At 42.3% G+C, this 25,806-nt stretch overlaps 2 pseudogenes across 2 annotated transcripts in view; both read right to left on the reverse strand.

Annotated features, from left to right (window-relative positions):
- LOC310824105 (cytochrome P450 3A27-like) overlaps positions 1-25,806 on the reverse strand; it is a 180,820-nt pseudogene that overhangs the window by 94,871 nt on the left and 60,143 nt on the right. The gene's annotated exons all lie outside the window — the stretch shown is intronic.
- The window catches only part of LOC310823664 (cytochrome P450 3A27-like), a 42,822-nt pseudogene that overhangs the window by 9,683 nt on the left and 7,333 nt on the right, over positions 1-25,806 (reverse strand). The window contains exon 2 of the transcript in view: positions 2,133-2,182. The product of the transcript in view is annotated as a cytochrome P450 3A27-like (transcript). The remainder of the gene's footprint in view (positions 1-2,132; positions 2,183-25,806) is intronic.

A 25,806-nucleotide genomic window follows, 5' to 3' on the forward strand; every position in this document is an offset into this window, starting at 1 on the left:
ACAATGCCTGCGCTACACTCCTGGCAGAGATATTGCGCAGCGGTATTGCCTCGGGGTATTGGGTTGCGTAATCTATCAAGACCAACACAAATCGATATCCCTGTGTACACCGATCAAATGGCCCGATAATATCCATCGCAATGCGGTCGAATGGGTTCTCGACCAATGGTAAGGGCCGCAAGGGGGCTTTACCAACTGACATTCGCGCACCACCTACGCACCTCTGCCCGAATTCCCGGCCAATAAAATCGAGCCATTATACGGTTTAGTGTCTTATCATAACCTAAATGGCCCGCCATGGGGTTGAAATGAGCCGCCTGGAAGACCATTTCCCGGCGGCTACGGGGAACCAACAACTGGGTTACTTCCTCCTGGCTATGTGAGTCACGACTTACTCGGTACAACCTGTCGCTGATAATCGCGAAATAGGGGTGGGCGCGTACTGCGTCTGGCCGTACCAAAGTACCATCAATCGCTATCACTTGGTCATAGGCCGATCGTAGGGTCTCGTCACGAGACTGCTCGAGGGGGAAGTCACCTAGCAACGGATAGTTCGGCGGGGGAATCTCGGGTTGAGACCCCCCCGCCGGCTCCGGCTCCTCGGCAGCGTCGCGAGGTGCCGCCTCAGCACAGAACACATTACCCGCCTCACACCTCCCTCTCTGTCGTGCACGCACCCCGGTAGCCCTGCTTACCGCTTGAGGAAACCCCTCCCAATCTACACCCAGAATAAGGGGATGCGTGAGGCGCGGGCTAACCGCCGCCTGTACACTATGCTTTTTCCCTTCAAAATGAATCTTGATCGTGACCACAGGATATTTGTGAATGTCCCCATGCACACACTTCACCAACACCCTCAATGCCTTTAACAATGCCCCCGGTCGAACCAGGCGCTCCTGGATCATGGACTGCATGCAGCCCGAATCCAAGAAGGCCTGGTGCATATCATGTTGTATCCTTACCGGAACACGATACGCCGCTCCTGGTCCGGGGGGAGGGCCCGGTATGTCGCCGATGCGGACGACCTGCCCCACCTCCCTCACTGGGCACTCTGCCTGTACATGGCCCGGCCGTCCGCATCGCCAACACACCCCCCCTGTCGCTCGGGGTGCTTCCTGTGGGGCCAGGGCTGGTTCTCGACATGCCTGCCCCTGCCATCTCGTCCTCGGGGCGGGCGCCGGTGGTACTGGACCCAGGCGGCGGTCCGGGCCGGGAGCCCCGTGGGGAATTGCTCCAACACCACCCGGTCCCCGACCTCCTCCGACGAGCTGTTCCCTGGGTCCAGCCACCGCCGCGCGCTGTCCCGCAGCTGCTGGGCGTAGGCAAAGGGCCGGCTCCTCTCCTCCATCATCAGGGCCCTGACGAGCTCCAGGAGGAGGGTACGGTCCTAAGCCCTTGCCGTCACCATCTCCCTCACCGCGGTCTGGTGCTCCTGCTGGAGGTGGGCCTGCTGCTCCAGTATAAGGGCCATCCTTCCGATAGCCTCGCTTAACGCCTCCATTCCCTTTTTTTCTCCGCCTTCGCTGTGCCCCACGTTGGGCGCCACTGTAACAAGTCTGTGACACAGAGGCGGAGTCGAGGTACTGTTTTCTGGGAGTATCCCGTTTATTTTCATAAAATGTTAGTAATAATTCCAATGTTCGTAATAATTTCAATGTTCGTAACACGCCACTCGGCGACTTTCCAGTCGCCCTCCTTCTCCCTCGAACGCCGAGGCACACACATCTTAAACCATCTAGTCAACGAGGCTTCATTTGCAACAGGTGTGCAACGGAGCCTCGCCGACGTCACCCTGGCCACGGTCCTGTAGCTCCCTCTACAGGCCGAACGCTGCATGTCCCCCCACAGGGACCATACTACAGAATACTTAAAAGCTTAAAACTTAAATCGCTCAATAACAGATTCAAATTATTAATGTGGAAGCATGAAATTGTTGCTTGGGCAGTGTACATTGCATCAAGACAGATCATTTGTCTTGGTGTACGAGACCATTTCGTCGGTTGGATCGTCTGTGTTTGTGAAAATCGCACGGTGTCCGCCTGGTTTAAGAGTGTATACTGTAGACACTGAGAGATACATATATCCATCATAGTTAACAATAACCAGGATCAGTTTAGCAGACTCAGCCCCACAGTTTCCCATATTTCTGGAAGCTCTCTGTGTCAAAATTGGTGAAACCACCCTGGGAACAAAAAACAAAACAAAGAAATAGCCAGTTCATAAATGCTTGTCATAAACCTGAATTGTGGCTTAGTCTATGATGGCCCTTTTCCACTACAGACCGGCTCCCACTCCTCTCTTTTCGTTTTCGTTCAAAAGCTTTATTGCCCATTTTTCTGGGTAAAACAATTCATATTCAGCTCCCATGGCTTTCACCACAACAACACACATCATGGATGAGTCTACAATGTTGTTGTTTATGGGCTTAATCTCTACAAACCTTCTTATATCCCATCATCGTCCCGAGGAAAGGGATGGGTTTGAGACAAGGAATGCCTAGTTTTTTTAATATTCCATATGGCCAGTATCCATACCTGGTCAGAACAAATATAAATCAACAATCTGACTTGAAACAAAAGCAAAACGATTAAGTCATAGGTATCATTGAAACTGTTAGATAACTGTAATTATCAATACTATCATTTGTATGTATTATTACAACTAACTAACTAACAAATAATATTTTTTATTAAAACTTCTTCCACTACGATCAGAGTGATGAGTAAGGCAAGGAGAGTCCATGTCTCGGTGGAGAAGTACGGAAGGTAACCCATCTTTACAGGTTCAATCGCTTCTTCTGAGTAACCCCGGACACGTCTGCTGAAGTGATTATTTTATCCCATCATGACACCTGTGTTTCAGATCATGAAACACAGGCGAAAGAGTATGTGAGAGGTGAAGTTGAAGCCATGGCTAGTGAATGATTGAAAGGATCCCTGCGCAGAGGGCAACACTCAGTGATGTTATTGTCGGCCTTTATCTTAACATCCTGCTAATAGTTGCTGCCTGTTTGATCCCTATCGGGTTTTAATAGTTTGCAGACCCATTGAATCAAGAAGGACTATGGGGCAAATATTTTTGGGCAAATATTTTCTTTCGAGTAATACTGAATTTTACATATTTGAACTCCTCTAAAAATGTGTTATGTTCTTTACATGTATGCACTTGTTTTATATCATTGGCTCCTAAAAACAGTATTTTAAAATACTAGTTCAAAACACATCACATATTACAGTAATGAAGCAACTGATTAACATGAATACAGTGCTCTTCATAAGTATTGGAAAGAGGAAGCATTTTCTGTTCTTTTAGCTCTACACTTGGATTTGAAATCAAACAAATATTATGGGGTCAAAGTAGAGATTCTCAACTTTAATTCAATGGGTTTTTAAAAAAACATTTGTAAACATACTCCCACTATTTCAGGGCTTCAAAAGTATCATATAATGTCCAAATAAAGTACTAATTTTTCGTATAAGGTCAACAATCTGCCTGAAGTCTGCGACCCCACCAGGCACTATCCACTATCCACTATCCACTATCCACTATCCACTATCCACTCATCTTTAGAAAATCATTGACATTTCCACATGGTATTGTGTCATAGAGTAGCTTCCCTACAGCAATATTATCTTGACATTGGGATCCTTTGTCCAAACCATATTTCAGGGTGTATGTTTGGTTGCAGGGGCCCAGGCTGTGCTCTCTGACTGCTCCAACTGTAGTAGACCCTGCAGTGAGGAAGAGGTCAACATGCTGCAGTACCGTCAGCCAATCACACACAAGAACCAACAGATCGCCAAGACCTCCATTGAACCATGCACGCACGCACACACACACACACACACACACACACACACACACACACACACAAACACTGTCTCAACAGCCCCTTCCTTCACTCTCACTCTCTCTCTCTGTACGTGGGTCAGGCTGCGTATTCAGCCTCTAAGGGGGGTATTGTTGGGATGACTCTACCCATCGCCCGAGACCTGGCACCCATGGACATCTGTGTGGTCACCATCGCACCCAGTCAGTAAACACACACACATACATACGCACTCTTTCACACACTCCTCCCCCCCCCCCTTCCTCTCCATATCAGACAACCTCTCTCTCCCTCTCCTTAGGTTCTGTTCTCCACTCCTCTCCTGGCGGGTTAACCTGAGAAGGTGCGTTCATTCCTGGCCCGCCAAGTGCTTTTCCCCTCGCGCCTGGGAGACCCTGCAGAGTTTGCCCACCTGGTGACATCACTGGCTGAGAACCCCATGATCAATGGAGAGGTCATCAAACTGGATGGAGCTATCCGCATGCAGCCCTGAGAGAGAGTGAGTGTGTGTGTGTGTGTGTGTGTGTGTGTGTGTGTGTGTGTGTGTGTGTGTGTGTGTGTGTGTCTGTGTGTGATCCAAGGTATACCACTGTGACAGCTCCGATGTGTGTGTGCATGTGAGGTGTGTGTTCATGTCTGGTACTCCAAGCTCTGCTGTACTGTACGCTCCATGCAGTTTTGTTTTGTTTTGTAAACTGATCCAGTAATAAACTTCTAATGAGTCTGAGTCTCTCCTCCTCTGTGTCTGTGTAAAGTGAGGTCAGTAGGAGCTAATAGGACAAATGAAACAAGAATGAGCCTTATGAGGCAAGTGTACCTTCATTTGTCCTATTAGAAGTGAATAGAACGCCTGGACACAGGAAATGCTAAATGCTAAAGCTCTCATAACATCACACCTGCACCAGTGTGTAGCTTTATGTACATGTCATCCACAACATTTGAGTGAAGGGAAAGGGACACATTTCTTTTGGAATGGAAAGGAGTCGAGGTACAGTATCTTGGTATACACACGTTTGCTCCAGTTTTGTACCCATTGACTGTGACCCTGTTTGTGTAAGAGGCTAGGGCTGACCCATTCTGATTCAAGATGTTTGTGTAAAAAAGGTATTTATTGCATATATTGTCCACTAAAAAGCAGATGATGGTACAAGTGTAAGGGACCAAGTGCTCCAACCTCAGTCTAGCCTGAAGATCATTCCATATCTGAGGAGCACAGCAGCTAAAAAGTTCTTCTCAATTCTGTAATCACTTGTAGCACATTAAATAGTAACAAGCTGCAAGTTTGATCGCCACTAAGTCGCCATAAAAGCAATGATGTGAGGTAAAATGGGAGTTTTAAAAGAACTGCTTCATATACAGATGAAATCCAATGATAAGCCCTTCTCAACGTCAAAGAATCCCAACCCACAGACTGATACAAAAGACAATGGTGGGTACAGAAAACATGCCTACAAATGAACTGCAGAGCAGAGTGATAAATCGGGTCTAGTGGTTTAAGAATTGAGGCTGTCGTGTGATTTTAAATTGTGTCACCATAATCACGGACAGGGAGGAGCGTTGCCAAGACAATCTTCCTCCTATTATCAAAGGTGAAGCAAGACATTTCTTTACAAAACAAGTACAAGTCTAACTCGCAAACTCTTGATCACTTTTTCAACATGTATTTTAAAAGTGTATCATCTATGTAAATGCCCAGGTACTTATAATGGGGAACTTGTTCAGTTTGGGTTCTTTTCAGGGTACAAATATGTTGATCATTGTAATCAATATTATGGCATATAGAGAAAAACATAACAGACCTCATGCATACCTCTTCAAATTAAGGTTTACCCAGATTGTTTCTAATCTAACCCATGTGCATACATGTGCCATGTTTTTTCTTCCTCAACTTGTAAATGTAAAAAACACAAACACCACCACTTTGTCTTTTTGTGGTGTTAGGAATACAGACCTCACAGATAAAAATGTTTTGATAAAGGTCATAAACCGAAACGTCGACACAATAAATAAGCAGAGGTAACAATCGTGTGTGCAGGAGTATTCATTTTTTACATACCTTTTCTTCCTAAACTCATCATCACTCAACATAGTTTACAGCTATGCAACTTGTAAAATACAGCATTTCAAACATGACACACAGTTTGCCTTTGAATATGACTTTAATGAAAGAGAATTGAAACGGCAAGTGTAGTTATAGTGGTAGTATGCAGGGTAGTTATTGTGGTAGTAAGTTCGAGATAGTTGTGGATTTCCAGAATTGTCTCTGTGTTGAAATATCTGAAAGAGACAAATTGTCTTATCATTTGTATAGATAAAATCTAAATTATTTTGAGGTGATTTGAGAAGCCAAAAGGATCATCCTTAGAATGCACTGTAAGCAGATAATGGAGGGCATACCTGTATTTTGTTTCCCTTTATGGAAAGCCCTCTCCATGCTCTCTCTGGCAAACTCCAGGTTCGCCGCCATTACTCTTTTCTTTTCAGTCTTCTCCTTCTCTCTCTCCATTTCTGTCTTCATCCTCTTCACGACATCTTCTGTAATCTTTGTCATCAACTCTTTCACTTCCCTCTCCCTCCTTTCCACCATATTATTTATCATCCCATCCATCTCTTCTCTCATGCGTTTAACGTCATCTTCTTTCTCCTTCAGGATTTTCTCCATCTCTTTCTCGACCACTTCTACTCTCTTCATTGCCTCCAACTCCTTTTTCACCCATTCAATATCCTTTTCTTTCTCCTGTTCATTCCTGTTTCTCTGTCTCTCCTCCTCTGCCCATTTCATCACCTCCATCCTCTCTTTCACTTGTTTCACCTCCATTTCTTTCTCCTCCAGGATTCTCTCCATCTCTTTCTCGGCCTCCTCTACTCTCTTCATCGCCTCCAACTCCTTTCTCATCCATTCAAAATCCTTTTCTTTCTCCTTCTCACTCCTGTTTCTCTCTCTCTCCTCCTCTGCCCATTTCATCACCTCCATCCTCTCTTTCACTTGTTTCACCTCCATTTCTTTCTCCTCCAGGATTCTCTCCATCTCTTCTACTGTCTTCATACCCGCCTCCATCTCCTTTCTCATCCATTCAATATCGTTTTCTTTCTCCTTCTCAATCTTCTCCTTCTCCCTCTCCATCTCTGTCTTCATCCACTTCACGACATCTTCTGTAATCTTTCTCATCTCCTCTTCCACTTCACTCTCCCTCCTTTCCAACATATTCTTTATCACATCCATCTCTTCTCTCACGTGTTTAACGTCACATTCTTTCTCCTCCAGGATTCTCTCCATCTCTCTCTCCATCTCTTCGACTCTCTTCATCGCCTCCAACTCCTTTCTCATCCATTCAAAATCCTTTTCTTTCTCCTTCTCACTCCTGTTTCTCTCTCTCTCCTCCTCTGCCCATTTCATCACCTCCATCCTCTCTTTCACTTGTTTCACCTCCCTTTCTTTCTCCTCCAGGATTCTCTCCATCTCTCTCTCCATCTCTTCTTCTCTCTTCATACCCGCCTCCATCTCCTTTCTCATCCATTCAATAACCTTTTCTTTCTCCTTTTCAATCTTCTCCCTCTCTCTCTCCATCTCTGTCTTCATCCTCATCTCCTCTTTCACTTCCCTCTCCCTCCTTTCCACCATATTCTTTATCATCACATCCATCTCTTCTCTCACACGTTTAACGTCGCATTCTTTCTCCTCCAGGATTTTCTCCTTCTCTCTCTCCACCTCCTCTACTCTCTTCATCACCTCCAACTCCTTTCTCATCCATTCAATATCCTTTTCTTTCTTCTTCTCATTCCTGTCTTTTTCTCTCTCCTCCTCTGCCCATTTCATCACCTCCATCCTCTCTTTCACTTGTTTCACCTCCATTTCTTTCTCCTCTAGGATTCTCTCCATCTCTCTGTCAACCTCTTCTACCCTTCTCTTCATCACCTCCATTGTTTCGGTCTCCTTCTCACTCATCTTTAATCTCTCTTCGCTCTTCTTTACCTCCTTCTCTCTCTCCTGCACCACCCTCTCTCTCTCCTCCACCTCCTTCTCTCTCCTCTTCATCTCATTTCTTGTTTTTTCCATCTCCCTCTGGAAAGTCTCCTCCATCTCCTTTGTCACTTTCTCCACCTCCTCCACCTCTTTCGCCTTTATTTCCAACTGGACAATCCTCTCCTCCAAATCCTTTTTGTTATTTTCCTGCGTCTTTTGAATGCGACTGAGTATTGCATTGCATTCATTCACTTTCTCAGTGTCTCTATCCAACACTTTCCTCTTCCTCTCCATATTATCTTTAAGATGGTTGACTATCTTCCTCTTCCTCTCCACCATTTCTCTGTCCTTGTCCACCATTTCTCTGTCCTTGTCCACCCTCTCTCTCTCCTCCTTCAGCCTCTCCTTCTCTGCATCGGTGTGCTCCTTCACCTTATGCAGAAGGTTTTGGGCTCCCTCCACCTCTTCCGCTCTCTCCTCCATCTCCCTCCTCCAACCCTCCTTCTCTTCCTTTCTTTCTTTAGCCACTCTGGCCCTCTCTCTCGTGTGCCTGGCCCGTCTTGATGTCCTCTGTGGGAGTGGGGTGTAGGCTGCGAAAGCTGCCGGTCCTGCTGCCTCCATCATCAGGGCAGCCTGATCCTCTTTACACTCCTGTGGACATACAGTGAACACACTACAGGTGCAGTCTCGAGAATGTCTCTATGAATGTATTTGTCTTTTCTGAGTATAAAACCATTCAATTGTCTCCAGTGATCTTTACATATTGTCTATGTTTAGCCATCCTGAATGGGGTGAGTGGGTAGTTATCAAATACAGTAGCATAGGGCTTTGAAACTTCCTGATGGAGATGACAGACACAATGACAGGGAAACGTCAAGAAATATGATTGCGTTAGATAACAGGCTTCCCTCGCAAAGAGATTGCGGTACCTCACAATGTTCTCAAGAATAGGCTGTTGCGTTCCCAATTTCCCAAAAGGGGCTCTCTAGTTTTGCCTTTAAAAAAGGCCTACATCTACCTTTTATTCAACATATCCGACACAATTTATATTGCAAATCATGTAGGCCTGTACAGTAAGTAATTGTAGGCCCTTTGCAAAGTCAACTTACGACTTACTTAAGGAAAGGTCCTGTCGATTAAGACTTATTAGTGCCAACTATGTTTGGTTATATTTTAGATAGGGCCTACCTGAAAACATCAAATTAACCATTTTGATATTGTTCTGTCAATCATCTTTCTTCGATAGTCCATCCTCTATAGGTTATTTATAAAGCTGTCTCGTTTTAATGTTGATCTTTAAAATGGTTGATTTTGCAGCCACATTTCTCTCTGTAACAACGATTGAGCTCGTCCCGTTTCACTTTTTAGGCTGTTACGCTGCTCTTTCACTGACAAACAGCTGTTTTTGGAATTAAGCGCTCACTTAGGAGCCAATTAAGGGTATTTCTTTGCAGTAGGTCTAGGTCCTGATTGTGGGGGAAATGTTGCTTTGAATTGTAGGCTACTTTGACTGGATGATAACATACTGTAACGACCCTGTGTAAGGCCCGTTAGCAGCTCCGCCAAGTGAGTTAACTCTCTTGGTGTTGTGGCTAGCGCGGCCGGTTTGTAAGCGGAAGGTTGCGAGTTCGATACCCGCTTAAGGCAAGCTGCTCTGCCCCGCCGTTCGTTACATTGGTGTCAGAAGTGGGATGGCGCCCGTGAGGCCATCGGAGAGGCGTGTCCACGTGAGAGACTTGTATAGTGAAGCGTGAGGGCACGCTCTCCCGAACGGAGGGGATAGTGTAACGACCCTGTGTAAGGCCCGTTAGCAGCTCCGCCAAGTGAGTTAACTCTCTTGGTGTTGTGGCTAGCGCGGCCGGTTTGTAAGCGGAAGGTTGCGAGTTCGATACCCGCTTAAGGCAAGCTACTCTGCCCCGCCGTTCGTTACAATACGAATACAAACAAGTGTACAGTAACATGTTGTCACCACGGATGATAGAGCTTGATTTGATTAATTTTCAGCCCTGCTTCTTACAGCTTTGCGTTTACTTGAAGGCAGTTCACGGACTTGAGGTAGGCTGAAAATATACAGGAGCTTGTCGGCCTAGTGCTTATTCGATTAAGGTAGGGGGGATCTGCGCGAAGCCCACACATCGTGTCGCTCACCGGCCCCGCAGCCCACAGATCGACCGGCCCACCAGCAGCCATGGCACAGCCCTTTACACAACATTTAGGCAGCACCCCCTCTCGAAAGATACATCCTACGTCCTTGGACATTTGGCCCAAGTATTGGGGCAATTTAATGTAAAGTATTCCCGTTTATTTAAACTAAAATAGAGCAAGGCAAACTTACCTGCGGCGGGTCCCACCAGTTTTTCTCCATTGTGTTGAAATGTAATTGAATCTATTTCCACTAATGAGCGTACCACATTACAAATGACAATCAGCAAAGGCTATTTGACAACAACTGGAGGTTCAAGTGACCAAAGTGACTTTTACATAAATTTACGTCATTGCTAGCAGCGTCATCAAGACAACAGCATTATGACGCAGGAGATATTTATTTGATTACAGATATGCTCATGTTGTTTCTTGGAAAATATACGTCGTTGGGATTAATCATCATCATATTATTAATTAATAGACAAAACACAGACATAGATATAGGTATATAGATCAGTGGTAGGGGCTCGGGGTCGTTTCTGGACATGGCCCTCCATTGTAATTTACATTTACATTCATGGCATTTAGCAGACGCCTTTATCCAAAGCGACTTACAACAATACATTTGTTTAAGTAATTGAATCATCTATCCAACAGTCATCATAAGACAAAGTAATCAATGCTCACACCAGGGGCCATAGGCAGTCGGCTATTTCATTTTATTTGTATTAGCAGGAGAGAACTTGTACAAGGGGGGTAGCGGGGATGAAGAGGTCTCTGGGTGGGGTTGGGGTTAGGGTTAGTATAGGGGGGGGGATAAATGGAAAACATACTCGTGGTTCAGGTATTAACTGCCAACTGAACTTAGTTGGAACAATACAAATTACAATGTAAAACAATAACAATATAATATCAACATTTCAGTATTATATCAAAATAATGATTTAGAAATATGGTACAACCTGTGAGCTGCCTGGTTGCCTTGGCAACGGTAAACTACAGCGCTGTTCATCAGCGGTTCGGACTCTGGCTCTAACCGTCTACCTTCTCTTAACCGTTAGGAGAAAACGAAGAAAAACAAAGAAAATGTAAACTACAAAACACTCTAACATTAAATCCTACACATACATCTGTATCAGTGGAGTCAGGCAAACGTTACACCAGACTCCCTTCGACATGTTTTGTCAGGTGTCATTTGACAACAACCACTCATCGTAAACGGCAAACTAGTGCTAACTCGTCCTCGTTTAGGATACCAAGCTAGCGCAATTACCGCTAACAGACTACAAACTTCATATGCTACTATGCCTAACGGTACACTAAATAGAAAGCCTACATTAATGACAAACTGTATTAATGCTTATGCTTAAGAATAAATGGAAAACACACTAGTGAGTCGTCTGGTCCTCAGTCTTTACTGGTTCAGGTATTAACTGCCAACTGAAGAACGCAGCGCAAGCCACAGTTTATATACCCGCAGGTGATCTAGTGCCTTTTATACTCCAAATAGAAATGCGTGAAATTGAATGGGGGGAGTCTGTAAACATGCAAGATAAAGTGCATACATATAAAATAACACATTTGGGCGATTCTTCAACTACAGGCACTTTTGGCCTTGTGAACTTGAGGGGAAAAAAAATGTTCAAATCTAAATTGTTACAGTCTAACAGGTTAATATAACTAGTCTAGTTTCATGATCCATAAGAGAACGCACTAACATTACAAGACAAATTGGTGTTTTTTTACATATTGTCCGACCCGCATTGAACAAATGTAATTTCCATCACATGTAAACATTTGATTATTATTTTAAAAAAGTATGATATACATAATTTCTCAACAGTGTAAGACCACTTTCACACATAGTTTTACCAGTTTATACCTATATTGCAATTACCATACATTTGTGGATTAGGTAAATTAATTGAGATGAGGACCAAACACAAAGCTTCCACAACCTGAAATATAATATTGGATTGGTTAGATACATTTCAGGAAATAACTACTTGTGTTATTACATTAAGTGGAACATTATCCCATAAACTATGCAGAAGTTTTTAATGAGTGATTAGAATTTTGTAACTATTTTTAAAAAAAGGTATGAGGTGGTGGAAATGACTGGGTCATTTCTGGGTCAACCCCTCTTTCTTTTTTCCTCAGGTATCTCTCCCTGTCTCTTTTCAGTCGCTCTTCATATTTGACAGGGTCCTCTTTTATTCTGTCCCTATAGGCCTGAGACCTTTCTGCAGTAGAGGTCCGTGGCATCTTAAAAATAGATGAAAATGCATTTCAACAAATATGCATTTGAATAAAACATTAACATTGTACATTTTAATAAATAAATTACACATATGTAGCCTCACAATCTATGAATTGCACCTTGTAAGCATAAATGTAATTTCCACCTCACCTTTGTCATTTCCACCCAAGAAGGTAATGTGTTGGAAATGACGGAGGTGGAAATGACAATCTTACAGTATTTTGTAAAAAAATCCAAGCTAGCATCACAGATTAGCTATGAATTGGTACCTAGCATTTCATGCATGCAAAATACATCTATGTACGTTAAAAAATCGATTTATTTACAAACTCAATTGATGTTACGTCATGTTTGGAAATGACATACAATAAAAATATTTTCATTTCAAGCAATATTTACCTTGAGTTTTCTTCAAAAGTTGGTGAAGAAATCCAAAATATCCTCCATATCAGACATGTGCTGTGATGTAACTGTTCATCTCCATAGAAACTACCCAAACCATCTTTCACACAAACCTTTTAAAGGGACATTACAGTGTTGTGGTGGAAATGATGGCAATACTGTGGGACAACTACATTTTGTATATAAAATCACATAAATAGTTGTTTGACCTTAAATACCCCAATTATGTTTTGATTATTTTACTGATACTTTATTCAGTCACATTTAAAAAAAAATAGATAAAACAAAACAGCAATATTTGCATCTATAACGATGTTGAAAAAGGTGAAAAGATCATCATAGACTACCGGTAAAAAGTTCCTAAAGTACTTTCATTGTAAAGATAACTATGAAAGTGTGAATATTCCCAATTTATTTTATTTTTTTTATAAAATATGATCAAAGGACATGAAAGTGCCCGTAGTCTAAGAATCGCCCATTTACGTAAGTGGCCAATTACATATAAATATCCTATGTGCCACATAAACAGTGGAAAAAGCAGTGAAGCCCTTAGCAGACATAGGGGAAAATGTACAGTATATACAAACATGTACAGGAGCAGGACGTATTGTGTCTCTGTTAACACAGTTGTGTCATGTGTAATTGTGTTAAATGATCCATAATAAGTGCTGTCCAGTTTCCTCTATATTATATATAACATGGTGAATAACTCTCCAGATATTTCTTTAAGGCCAATATCAGATATATCTGTCAAGCTCTAATTACAATGAGCTGTCCTCCCATTTCTACCTCCATCAGCCTCCTGTTGCACAGTAATGAGTGATAAAGACACCTGATGACAAGGATGAGAAATGTAAAGATCACGGTTTCATCCAAGGCCCATCTACCTTTCATTCAAATTATGCTAAGATTATTATCATTGGTGATTTTAACCTACATGTGGACAATGAGACTGACTCGACAGCCATGGATTTGATTTGAATTCTACGGACTTTATTAAGCGAGTTACTGGGCTCACCCATAACCACTGCCACACCCTGGACCTAGTGATTACAAAGGGTCTTACTCCTGTTGCATCCTCTATTATTTATCTAGCCATGTCGCTGAGCAGATGAGATTCATGATGATGAATATGAATAGTACACCATCAACAGCTTCCTCCTGTGATTATGATTTATTAACCAGCTTCAACACCAAACTAAGGGCAACTATCGACTCTGTAGCACCAGTCAAACAGTTTGATTGATTTCCTGGTGAAATGCATTGCAGACATATGGATGTCACAGAACTAGTCATTCGAGCAAAAACCGAAAGAGAGAAACTGTCTGCATACTTAAAGACACTTCTACTTACAGTAACACTAAGCACCAGGCAAAAAACAGAGGTGTCACCATTGACTCAGATCTTAATTTTGAAACCCATATCAAGAATGTGACTAAAACATATTTGTATCACTTAAAGAAGAGTAAGTAAGTTTGTCGGAAATCTGCCATCGTGGAGAAATTCTGTCTGAAGTTGTCCAAACGACAACATCCTCCCTTATAATAATATAACCCCCCGAAATGAACTTGCAGTGTTGGACATTAGCTGTTGTGTTTCTGCATGCGCACACGATTGGAAGAGGCAGCCCCCACAGACAGAAAGGTGAGTCCACTCCCCTATAACACCCCTGGCAGTAACAACATGTTTATATGCAAACCGAGTGTCCAGGTAGGACACTCCATTTTAAAAAGCGTGTTTTCCGAACCAAAACAGCGTTTGTAAATGAAATATTTATTTCAAGGGATCTCGTTCCCTGATCTCTACCGATTAAAGATAGTCATTACAACCTTTAGGAAGCTTTTAAAAAGGTTGAATATTACATGGACCTTTACAGAACACAGCTGTAAAGATGCAACCTTTCCTCTCCCAGGCTGACACTGAGAGACGAATGCATGCTTGTATTACTAGCAGCCTTGATTACTGTAACACTCTCCTGTCTGGTCGACCAAAGAAAGCTATTGGCAAATGATACAGAATGCAGCAGCACGAGTCAGATGGAGAGCACATATCATAAAAGTCTCTGCACTAATAACCTGTTCGTTTTATAATTTATTTTAAGATAATTGTATTAGTTTAGAAATCACTCTATGGTCACGCACACCACTGCATGTCAGACATGCTTTTAAGGTATATACCCTGTAGATCCCTCAGGTCCTCAGGTACTGGCCTTTTAACTATTCTGAAGATTCCAACAACACCTATCTACTTCCTGTTTCAAATGAATAATACTGGGCAGAAGTCTGCACAGGGATGCTACAGACACATTAGCACACTGCAAAATACTGTCACCTATCTAACCATCTGTTCCAAAGCAATAGTAATAGATACTGTAGGAGTCTGCAGTGCACAGGGGTTACACACTCATCAGTACCCTCTAAAATACTGTCACTATCATATTTCCTGTTCCACATGAATAGTACTATATAGGAGTCTGCAGAGGGGTTACCTTGTTGGGAAACACAGTGTCTATCTCCTCCTGCAGCTTGGTCATGATGTGAGGGCTGGTTGCCAGATTGTAGGCCAGGAAGGACAGAGAGCTACTGGTGGTCTCATAGAGTGTTTCCACAGTGTATGTCAGTCTAATCAATGAAATCGATAGCTTCATTTATTAAGCACAAAATGATTGAGACTGAAAGCTATATGGAGGAAGTTGTACTGACTGTGAGGAACAGTGGGCTGAAGATGTCAAACTTGAGCATTTTCTTGATGTTGGTCACAAAGGGGTCAGAGGGGTTGTGGAGGGAGTCGATGTCGACACTGAATGAAGTGCTGACGACCACATCCATACTGTATGGTCCAAAGAACCTGGAACACAACCACACAATCTTTGACCACCAGAACCACAACCACAAAATTAAAGGGGGAGTTCACTGAAATTACAAATTCACCTTATCTTCTCGGAGAGAAATACTCACTCTTTTAGTTCAATGGGCTCTTCGTTATTGGCCGTCTTCTTCAGATTGCTGACCAAATTACCAGAGTGCTGCTTCATGATCCCGAACATCTGAGTTGGGAAGGATACATGGAAAAATATGATGATTGATACATGGATTAATATGTGCAAAACATGGGTTAATATCATGTTTGAAACAGGAATTATTTTAATGTTTATATAGCCTGAGAATATACATTCATACAGGATACATTATGTATATAGTCAAGGAATAAGTGACTCCAAAGATGAACTATTATTCTAAACTCTGTCATCTGACCACTGAACTTATCTAAGATAAGATTAAATATACTTTGTTGTCCCGGATGGAAATTTGTCTTGGACAATTAAAGTTGCTGCTTCACACAACAACAAACAACAATGAATACACACTATACACATAGTACAAATCACATAAACACACACACACACGTCAGAGTTGTTAGTCATTCATTTATTTGTGTTGTTGGAATGAATAAAAGAAGGAGAGGAGAGATGGGACTGTACCTCTTTGATCCGCCCACTGGTGAAGGAGGGAGACAGGACACTACGGATCCGTCTCCATGCATCATCCTCAGCGATAAACACGGCGTCATACAGAGGCCCGTTGAGATAAAAATTCTAGAAAAATAACAATGATTATATACTGCAAAATTAACCGAATATTAATAATGCTATAATAACAATGATATTATCTATTTAAGGAGCCCTTATGTTTTTTTCCCCATACAACAACTTCAATTTAGCGTATTTTCCTCCTGTTAGTGAAAAGGGAGTAGCATTCCTTGATGAGGATGGTTTTGATCATGGCTGTGTCCATGATACACAGGACGGGCCGACGGCCATCATAGATCCTACAGACCAGCAAAAACAAAGATAGTTAGATATACACTCACCCAACACTTTATGAGGAACACTATACTAATACTAGGTAGAGCCTCCCTTTGCTCTCAAAACAGCCTAAATTCTTCGTGACATTGATTCCTTTGAGATTCTGGTCAATGATGACATGATTGCATCACGCAATTCCTGCACATGTTTCAGGTGCACTTTCAAGATGTAAATCTCCCGTTTTGCCACATCCCAAAGGTGTTCTATTGGATTCAGATCCGGTGACAAGGAAGGCCACTGAAGAACACTGAACTCATTGTCATGTTCATGAAGCCAGTTTAAGACGACGTTTGCTTTGTGACATGGTGCATTATCATGCTGGAAGTAGCCATTAGAAGGTGGGTAAATTGTGGCCATGAAGGGATGCACATGGTCAGCAACAATATTTAAATAGGCTGTGGCATTCAAGCAAATATACCGTAGATAGAGACAGACAGACCCATCACAGATCCTGCACTCTTTGAAAAAGTGCTACCTAAAACCAAAAAGGGTTCTTCTTCCACTGTCCCTTTGAAGAAACCTTTTGGGTTCCATGTAGAACCCTTTCCACAGAAGGTTATACAGTACCGTGCGTAAGTAATGGGACAGTGAAGCATTTTTTCTTCTGTTTGGATTTGAAATAAAAACGTAGAGATTTTTATTTTTTATATAATGTACATATTGGTTTATCATTCAGAAATTCCAACACTTTTATGCATAATCCCCCTATTTCAGGCTACACAAAAGTGATAGGACAATTGGCTTGACAAGTGTGTTCGTCAGGTGTGTTCCGTCACATAATTTGTGCAGTCTGCTATTGGTGTCTTGTCAACATGAGGACCAAAGAGATGTTATTGAAAGTCAGGGAAGCCATTATGATGCTGAAATATCAGAAAAAAAATAAACATAGCCAAAACCTTAAACCTACCAAAATCAACAGTTTGGAACTTCATTTAACTTCATTAAAAGGAAAGAAAGCACTGGTGAGCTCAGAAATCGCAAATTACCTAGTAGGCCAAGGAAGACTTCCATTGGATAACCAAAGAATGCTCACCATAATTGAGAATCATTTATTTACATCTTGTCAGTCCAAGTACAAGTAAATGGCTCCAAACTCATTGGACAGCATTTCATCATACAGCAGGACAATGACCCAAAACATACTGCCATAGGAACTAGGGAATTTTTCAGGGCCAAAAAGTGGAAAGTTGTTGACTGGCCAAGTCAGTCTCCAGATTTAAATCCTATACAACATGCATTTCATTTGCTCAAGAGGAGACTTAGGGCAAAACATCCTAAAAAAACAACAACAGTCGCTGCAACATAGCATTACCAGAGAAGATACCCAGCGTCTGGTTGGTCACAGACTTTTGCACTTTTGCATACAAAGGATTGGGGACCAAATACTAAACATGAGTGCTTAATTTAGACATTTGATAATGCAAAAGAAGGAAAAATGCTTGGGCACCAAAATGGCTAGAGCCAGCCCTGATTAACAGAACCTTTATCGAGCGCACAACATCACATTAATGCCCATAGGAAGAATGAGAATAGAGTATCAACAAAATAACCAATTTAACACAATTTAAAACAACATACGTCTGTAAGTTTTAACCATACGTTAACGTGCGTCAAGGACAACGCGGGAGAATGATGCCCGTGATGGGCCTAACCCAAAACTCAAAGAATATCTCGCTGTCCCTCTCCTTAAATATCATTCCCAACAAAGGACAAGGTGTTAGATACATTACAATAGCAAAGGAATTGACAAATGGTGAAAGCTGAAAAATCTGAAACATAGTCAAAACCTTAGACTTGCCAAAATCAAGCACTGATGAGCTCAGCAATCGCAAATGGCTGAGGCTTCACTGCAAGATGCAAACCACTAGTTATTCTTAAAAAGGATAGTCAGGTTACAGTTTGCTAAGAAGTACCTAAAAAGCCTGCAGAGGTGTGGAAAAAAGTCTTGTGGACAGATAAGATGAATATTATCAGAGTGATTGCAAGAGGAAAGTTTGGAGAAAAAAGGATCTGCCCAAGGTTTACAGCATACCATCTCATCTGTGAAACATGGTGGAGGGGATGCTATGGTTTGGGCATGTATAGCTGCCACTAGAACTTGCTAACTTATCATAATTGATGATGTTACTGCTGACAGCAGCAGCAGAATGTATTCTGAAGTGTACAGAAATATCTTGTCTGGTCGAGTAAAAGCAATGCTTCCAAATTCATTGGATGGCGCTTCATCATACAGTAAGACAATGACCCAAAACATACTGCCATTGGAGCTAGGGAGATTTTCAGGGCGAAAAAGTGGAAAGTTCTTGACTGGCCATGTCAATGTTTGGATTTAAATCCTATTGAACATGCATTTCATTATCTGATGGTAAGATTTTGGGCAAAAAGACCTGGCAAAAAGATGGCTGGCCTGGCAGAATATCACCAGAGAAGATACCCAGCACCTGGTGGGGTCAATGGGTCCCAGACGGTTATTGCATACAAAGTATTGTCGACCAAATACTAAATATGAGTGCATAATTTCGACCATGTATACCAATACTAGACAAAAGAAAAGAAAAGAATCTAGCAAAAGCAAACTATGTTCTGACAGGGTTTGACTCATCTAATACGACATCAGATCTGGATAGGTTCCTTGATTTCCTCTGAAAGGTGACATAGGCTTGAAAACATGTACACAACATCAAGAAGAAACCATTGATTAAAGCCAAATCAATTGACAGAGGCATGGCAGAAAATGTGTGTTGTCTCTTTAAAAGAAATGTTAAAAATCTCTTTGTTTTCCCTGAATGAAACAAAGCACAGGTGTTTAAAAGGCCAGCCCCACCCCTGATTACAATGATCCACACATGGAGACAGCCAAAGCAACATAGATCAATAAGACATTCCACATGTCACACCAGAATGTGTGTTGGCAAGAGTGTGCCCTTATAGCCAGGATCCACTCTCTGGTCACATCTCCCTGATGTTGGTTATGAAGAACTTTATCAAACGTTTGGATTTGAAATTAAACAATTACTACAAGGTTAAAGTAGAGATTCTCAGCTTTTATTTGATGGTATTTGTATACACATTGGTTTCACCATTTAGAAATTACCCCACTTTTATGCATTATCCCCCTATTTCAGTGTACCCAAAAGTAATGGGACAGACTTATCAAATGTCTAAATGAAGCAGTCATGTTTAGTATTTAGTGGACAATCCACTAGTATTTAGTGGACAATAACTGCCTGAAGTCTGCAACCCACTAACCCCACCAGACGCTGGGCATCTTCTTTGGTGATGCTCTGCTAGGCCTGTACTGCAGCCATCTTTAGTTGTTGTTTGTTTTGAGGTCTTTTTGCCTAAATTCTTATCATTAGGGAAATGTAATGCATGTTCAATTGAATTTTAATCTGAAGATTGACTTGGCCAATCAAGATCTTTCCACTAGTTGCTATGGCAGTGTTTTGGGTCATTGTTTTATTGTATGGTGTGGCTCCATCCAATGCATTTGGAGGCATTTGCTTGCACTCAAGCAGACAAGATGTTTCTGTGCACTTCAGAATACATTCTGCTGCTGCCATCAGCAGGTACAATCATCAATTAAGACAAGTTAGCAAGTTCTAATGGCAACTATACATGCCCACACCTAACACCCCCTGCACCATATTTCACAGATGAGGTGGTATGCTGTAGATCTTGGGCAGATCCTTTTTTCTCCAAACTTTTGTCACTCTAGTCCATGATAATATTCATCTCATCTGTCCACAATATCTTTTACGAGACCTCTGCAGGCTTTTTAGGGACTCTTTTTTAGCAAACTGTGACCATCCTTTTTGATGATAACTAGTGGTTTTTGATGATAAATGTGTCTTCCTCTTAGTTATAAACAAACCAGAATTAAGTGCATAGGTCTATGTATGTATGGATGGATGGATGTTCTCATTGGAACAGCTGGAAGACTTTCTCTGCATCCCCGAAAAAACACATGTACGCAAGCACGCACAAACACACGCACGCACGCACGCACACACACACACACAGAGGCATGTTTAAGATATGCGTAGCCCATGTTTATTAGTTGACTTAGTTGTGGGGTTAGTTTAGATACAGCGCACGATGCAACAAACAGGTATAATATCAGCACACCTCAGCATTGCTACACCCACGTGCCACCCCAGGGAACTGGTACCCGTATAGTTAGATATGGTGCTGGTCCCACACCAGAGAGAACTGGTATGTTCCAGATCATTATACGAGGTAACTAGGTAGTAAATTATTAATTACTAGAAAGTGCTCAGTAGTCCTAGGCAATGTTCCCTCTAAGCTGCGCGCCTGCGCAATCGCGCACTGCTCGCACATTCTCAGCACACAAGAAAATCTATGCAGCGCATAAAATAAAATTCACCATAAACGTATTAATTAATATCTAAAATTAGACCTAATCTAATCTAATTAATTAGACCAATAATGTGTTTTTTGTACCATTTTTCAATGTAACACAGTGAGTGACAGGTGTCCAGCCAATGATACGATACGGTTTACTTACGCTACGCAGCCAATCATAGCATTGATAGTGCTTGCATATGTGCCCTGCCCATACGCACCATGCAGGTTAGCTAGCTAACAACAATGCGGCGGAGTTAACCCATTTGTGCCGGATGCTGCGCTACGCACATTTGAATTTGCCGCCAGTTGCTGCGTAGCGCAACTGATTTTCAGATGTGCACAGTGGTCCTCAGTGTGCTCAGGGAGCTTGTGTGTATGCCCAGACACATGAAAAATTAGAGGGAACATTGGTCCTAGGGCTACAAACACAAGCTGACCAACCCTCCTGCTAGTGATGGGCAAATGAAGCTTTTGTGAAGCACTGAACCACTTGTGCCAATTGTTTCGAAAATGGGTTCATTACTCGAAGCTTCAGTTACAGTGACCTCTCCTGGCGAAGTGCAAGGCTGCAGTCAAATTAGGCAGGCTAGTTGGTGGACAGGAGGCTTTTAATTACACGCACGCACGAACACACACACACCTCAATGAGCAGTGTTGGAGAAACTACTTTACTTTTGTAGAAAAGATCTTTTGTTCTGAAGCATCTTTGCTTTGATCAACCTTGGATTTAAAGTATTGTAACGACCCTGTGAAAGGCCCGTTAGCAATTCCGCCAAGGGAGTTACCGCTCTTGGTGTTGTGGCTAGCGCGGCCGGTTTGTAAGCGAAAGATTGCGAGTTCGATACCCGCTTAAGGCAAGCTGCTCTACCACGCCGTTCGCTACAGCATCTTTGCTTTGATGAAATTCTTTGATGCACACACACACTAAGACTGAATATCATGTTCTATTTACAAATAAAGATTGATGAATGTGTGTATTGTGTTATTGAGGAGAGAGTGCTGGGGAAAATATGGCATAGGTTGGGTGTGTTTGTGTAACTATGGCAGGGGGTGATTATGTGGGATGGGGAACACTCAAAGATTACAAGAAGAACACTCAGAGAATACAAACGCAATACCAACAACTCAACAGCAACAACGCACCTACTACGACAATCCACAAATTGTGCATTGTTTAGAGCGGTTATAAAGTGTTGAGGCACTCAAATTCAAAACTGTCGCAACCTTTCACCTGTCAGAATCGAGACGAGGCAGTGCCAGTGAATCACCTGATTGGACCGCGAACCAGTCAGGTGAGTCATTCAGGCTTCGAAGCAGTGCTTCGATAAAAATTGTTGGTCAGTGTTTGAAGCACGTATCGAAGCTTCAGTGTCAAACTGCCATCACTACCTCCTGCAAACAGGGTGCTAATATTTCTCAATATTACCTTGTCAAAGCTAGCCAAGGTTCTCAGCTGTCCGGAAACAACAAGTAACTTAGTTAGCCGTCTGTCCCAAGTGCTAGCTGTAGCCTACACATGTGACCTTGCAAGTTCTAATAATAACCTGAGGAATTATCGTCGAGCTAGGGTTCAACAATAACAAAGAATTGAGAGCTCACAAGTTAGCCTGTTAGCTCAGAGAGTTAACAGGTGCTCAGAAGGTGAAAATCATCGTTGAGCTGAACCGTAGGATTCTATCAGAGACAATCTAACGCCCCGTGAGAATCATAGGCTGAGGTGTAGCCAGCTACAACAACACAACTACAGTACACTTTTCAACCTAACGCCCCATGAGAATCATAGGCTGAGGTGTAGCCAGCTACAACAACACAACTACAGTACACTTTTCAACCTAACGCCACATGAGAATCATAGGCTGAGGTGTACCCAGCTACAACAACACAACTACAGTACACTTCAGACAGTCAGAGAGTGAAGAGTGGAAAGGATGAAATGGTGCGCTTGTAGCATCCCTTTATTGGGACAGGTGATAGGCGTTGCTATCACTTGCAAGTGTGTACGAGGTGTGATTCTGTGAATCAAGATGTAAGTACAGTGCTCTCGGAAAGTATTCAGACCCCTTCACTTTTTCCACATTTTGTGATGTTACAGCCTTTTTCCTCATCAATCTACACACAATACCTCATAATGACAAAGCAAAAACAGGTTTTTAGAAATTGTTGCTAATTTATTCAAAATAAAAAACTGAAATATCACCTTTACATACGTATTCAGACCCTTTACGTTTTTTGTTGAAGCACCTTTGTCATTATTGCGTATTGTGTGTAGATTAATGAGGAAAAAAAATAATTTCATCTATTTTTGAATAAGGCTGTAACATAACATAATACGGAAAAAGTGAAGGGGTCTGAATACTTTCAGAATGCAGAGTATGTGCCTGTTATAGTCCCATTGTGTGATTGGTGTGTGTACTGATTTCTGGCACAGGCCTTAACTGATCCAACAAGTTCACCAATCATCAATGGTGTGATATGAAGTTGATGGATTTTAATGTTACATGCTACACCAGTGCGTGTGTAAAGTGTTGACATTGCGCGGCTGCTGCAGCAGCAACGCAAAATGATTCTTGGAGTGCTGGTATCAATGCTTTTTGGACGCTTAAAAACATATTCAATTAGTTTCATAGTATGGTAAAGTAATAGAAACATAGATTATAGAAATACATACAATAGTGGTACCTGTATGAAAAACAAAGTGATTGTCCTCGTTTATATTTGGAGGTAGAGGACAAACCCCAACTCTAAGATATTCAGACTTGACAAGACTCTCAACATAAAACAATGTACAGAATCCATAAATTAGAAGTTCCTTGCAGAAACAGACTGGGAGGCTATTTCTTCTGCATCCACACGTGCAACTGGTCACGTTTCTGGTGTAAGAGTAAATACTGCCATCTAGGGTTTAGAGATGGTTAACAGGAAATGGATACATTATTTTACGGATGTACTTTAGGCCTACGTTTGAGTAATTTAGCAGAAGCTCTTATCCAGAGCGACTTAAAATAAATAGCTACATCACGGTCATCACAAGTAAGACTTTCTATAATAATAAATGCCACAAGCAGTCACAGTGGTAGAGAAAGGAAGTCAATTTAATTTAATGTTCAACTTAATTTATTGAACTTAAGACAACTATATAAATTGATTTGCTATGTATCCCTAAATAGCGGCCAATTGTGTTGAGGGTTCCAGGCTAACGGTGTCGGCATGTGCAGTCCCCTGTCTTATCTCTGCACCCCCACACGCTCTCAGCCAGGGCCACATCAACAAGGCTTTTGACAGAAAGGCTCGTCCCCTGGTTTGCCTGATTGTGTACCAGCTGAGCCATCAGAGGAGTCGCTCTCAACAAGAACATGAGGGTTGGGGCATATCTGGAGCCATCGTTCATCTGAAATTAAAAAAGTAACATCAGAGGGGAGTGCAAGGTGAGACAAGAATTGGACAAATTCAACTGAGAGTTGAAGGTCATGGACTAAATGCTATAGTAAAGCTAGCAACAATCACCTTCATCTACTTAGTCTATAGGTTCTCTACCATCTCTCTAATCGTCACCATGCTCACCTTCTTCAATGTCTCCCTCTCCTGTTCTAGCTTCTCTTTTTCCAGACTCTGTTTCGCTCTTTCTTCAGCCACCATCACCAGGGCCTCTCTCCTCTTGATGGCCTCTATCTCTTTTTCCATCTGTTTCTTATCCTTTTTAAATGTCTCCTTCTCCTTCCACATCTTGAGCATTTCTCGCTCCACATCCTGCCCGTCTCTTTTGATTTTCATCCACTCCTTCTTTATCATTTGCAACTCTGCTCCGACCTTCTCTGTCTTTCTAAGCATCTCCATTGAGGTCTCCTTTTCCTGCTCTAGCTTCTCCTTTTCCTGGCTCAGTTTAAGTCTTTCTTCGGCCTCCATCACCAGGGCCTCTCTCCTCTTGACTGCCTCCATTTCTTTTTCCATCTGTTTCGTGGCCTTGAGAAATGTCTCCTTCTCCTTCCACATCCCGAGCATTTCTTGCTCCACCTTCTGCCCGTCTCTTTTGATTTTCATCCACTCCTTCTTTATCATTTGCAACTCTGCTCCGACCTTCTCTGTCTTTCTAAGCATCTCCTTTGAGGTCTCCATCTCCTGCTCTTCCTTCTCTTTTTCCTTGCTCAGCTTAAGTCTTTCTTCGGCCTCCATCACCAGGGCCTCTCTCCTCTTGACTGCCACCATATTTTTCTCCATCTCTTTCTCCATCTGTTTCTTGGCCTTGAGAAATGTCTCCTTCTCCTTCCACATCCTGAGCATTTCTTGCTCCACCTTCTGTCAGTCTCTTTGGATTTTCACACTCTCCTTCCTCATCATATTTAACTCTGCCTCTGCCTTCTCAGCCTTTCTAAGTATCTCCTTTGAGGACTCCTTCTCTTTCTCAATCTCCATCATGAGGATCTTGATCCCACTGTCCATCTCCTCCCTCTCCCTATTGAACTCATTCCTGTCCTCCTGCAGTCTTTCTGCCTTTCTGGCCAGGATCTCCTCCTCCCTCTGCCTAACTTTTTGGTCCCTTCTCTTTTGTTTCTCATATTCCTCTATCTTTTTCTCAAACTCTGCCTTCTCTGTCTTAATCCTCTCATGCTCCTTCCTGATATCCTCAATACTCATATATATTTTCACCTCCATTGTTTTTATGCACCTACAGTAGATAGAACACAAACAAAAATGATTGAAATAATCTCCACACACCCATACTATAATGCAACAGGAATGTCAGAAAGATTCCCCAAATGAGAAAGGGATAACAATCTTTGAGTTTGCCCTTCTGAATCAGTCAACAAATACCAGTACACCGATTGGCAGCAAAGAAATGTTATTATCTATAATGTGCGTTCGGCTGGCGTCATAATGGGTTTGGAATGACTATCATGGTAATTCACTGGCTAACAACTCTTATCAGCGTTCGATGCAATGGTTCGAAGTGACTTGGTCCTGTCAGAGGCCTATGT

The sequence above is a fragment of the Argentina silus genome, assembly GCF_951799395.1.
Source record: "Argentina silus genome assembly, chromosome: Y".
Lineage (NCBI taxonomy): Eukaryota > Metazoa > Chordata > Actinopteri > Argentiniformes > Argentinidae > Argentina > Argentina silus.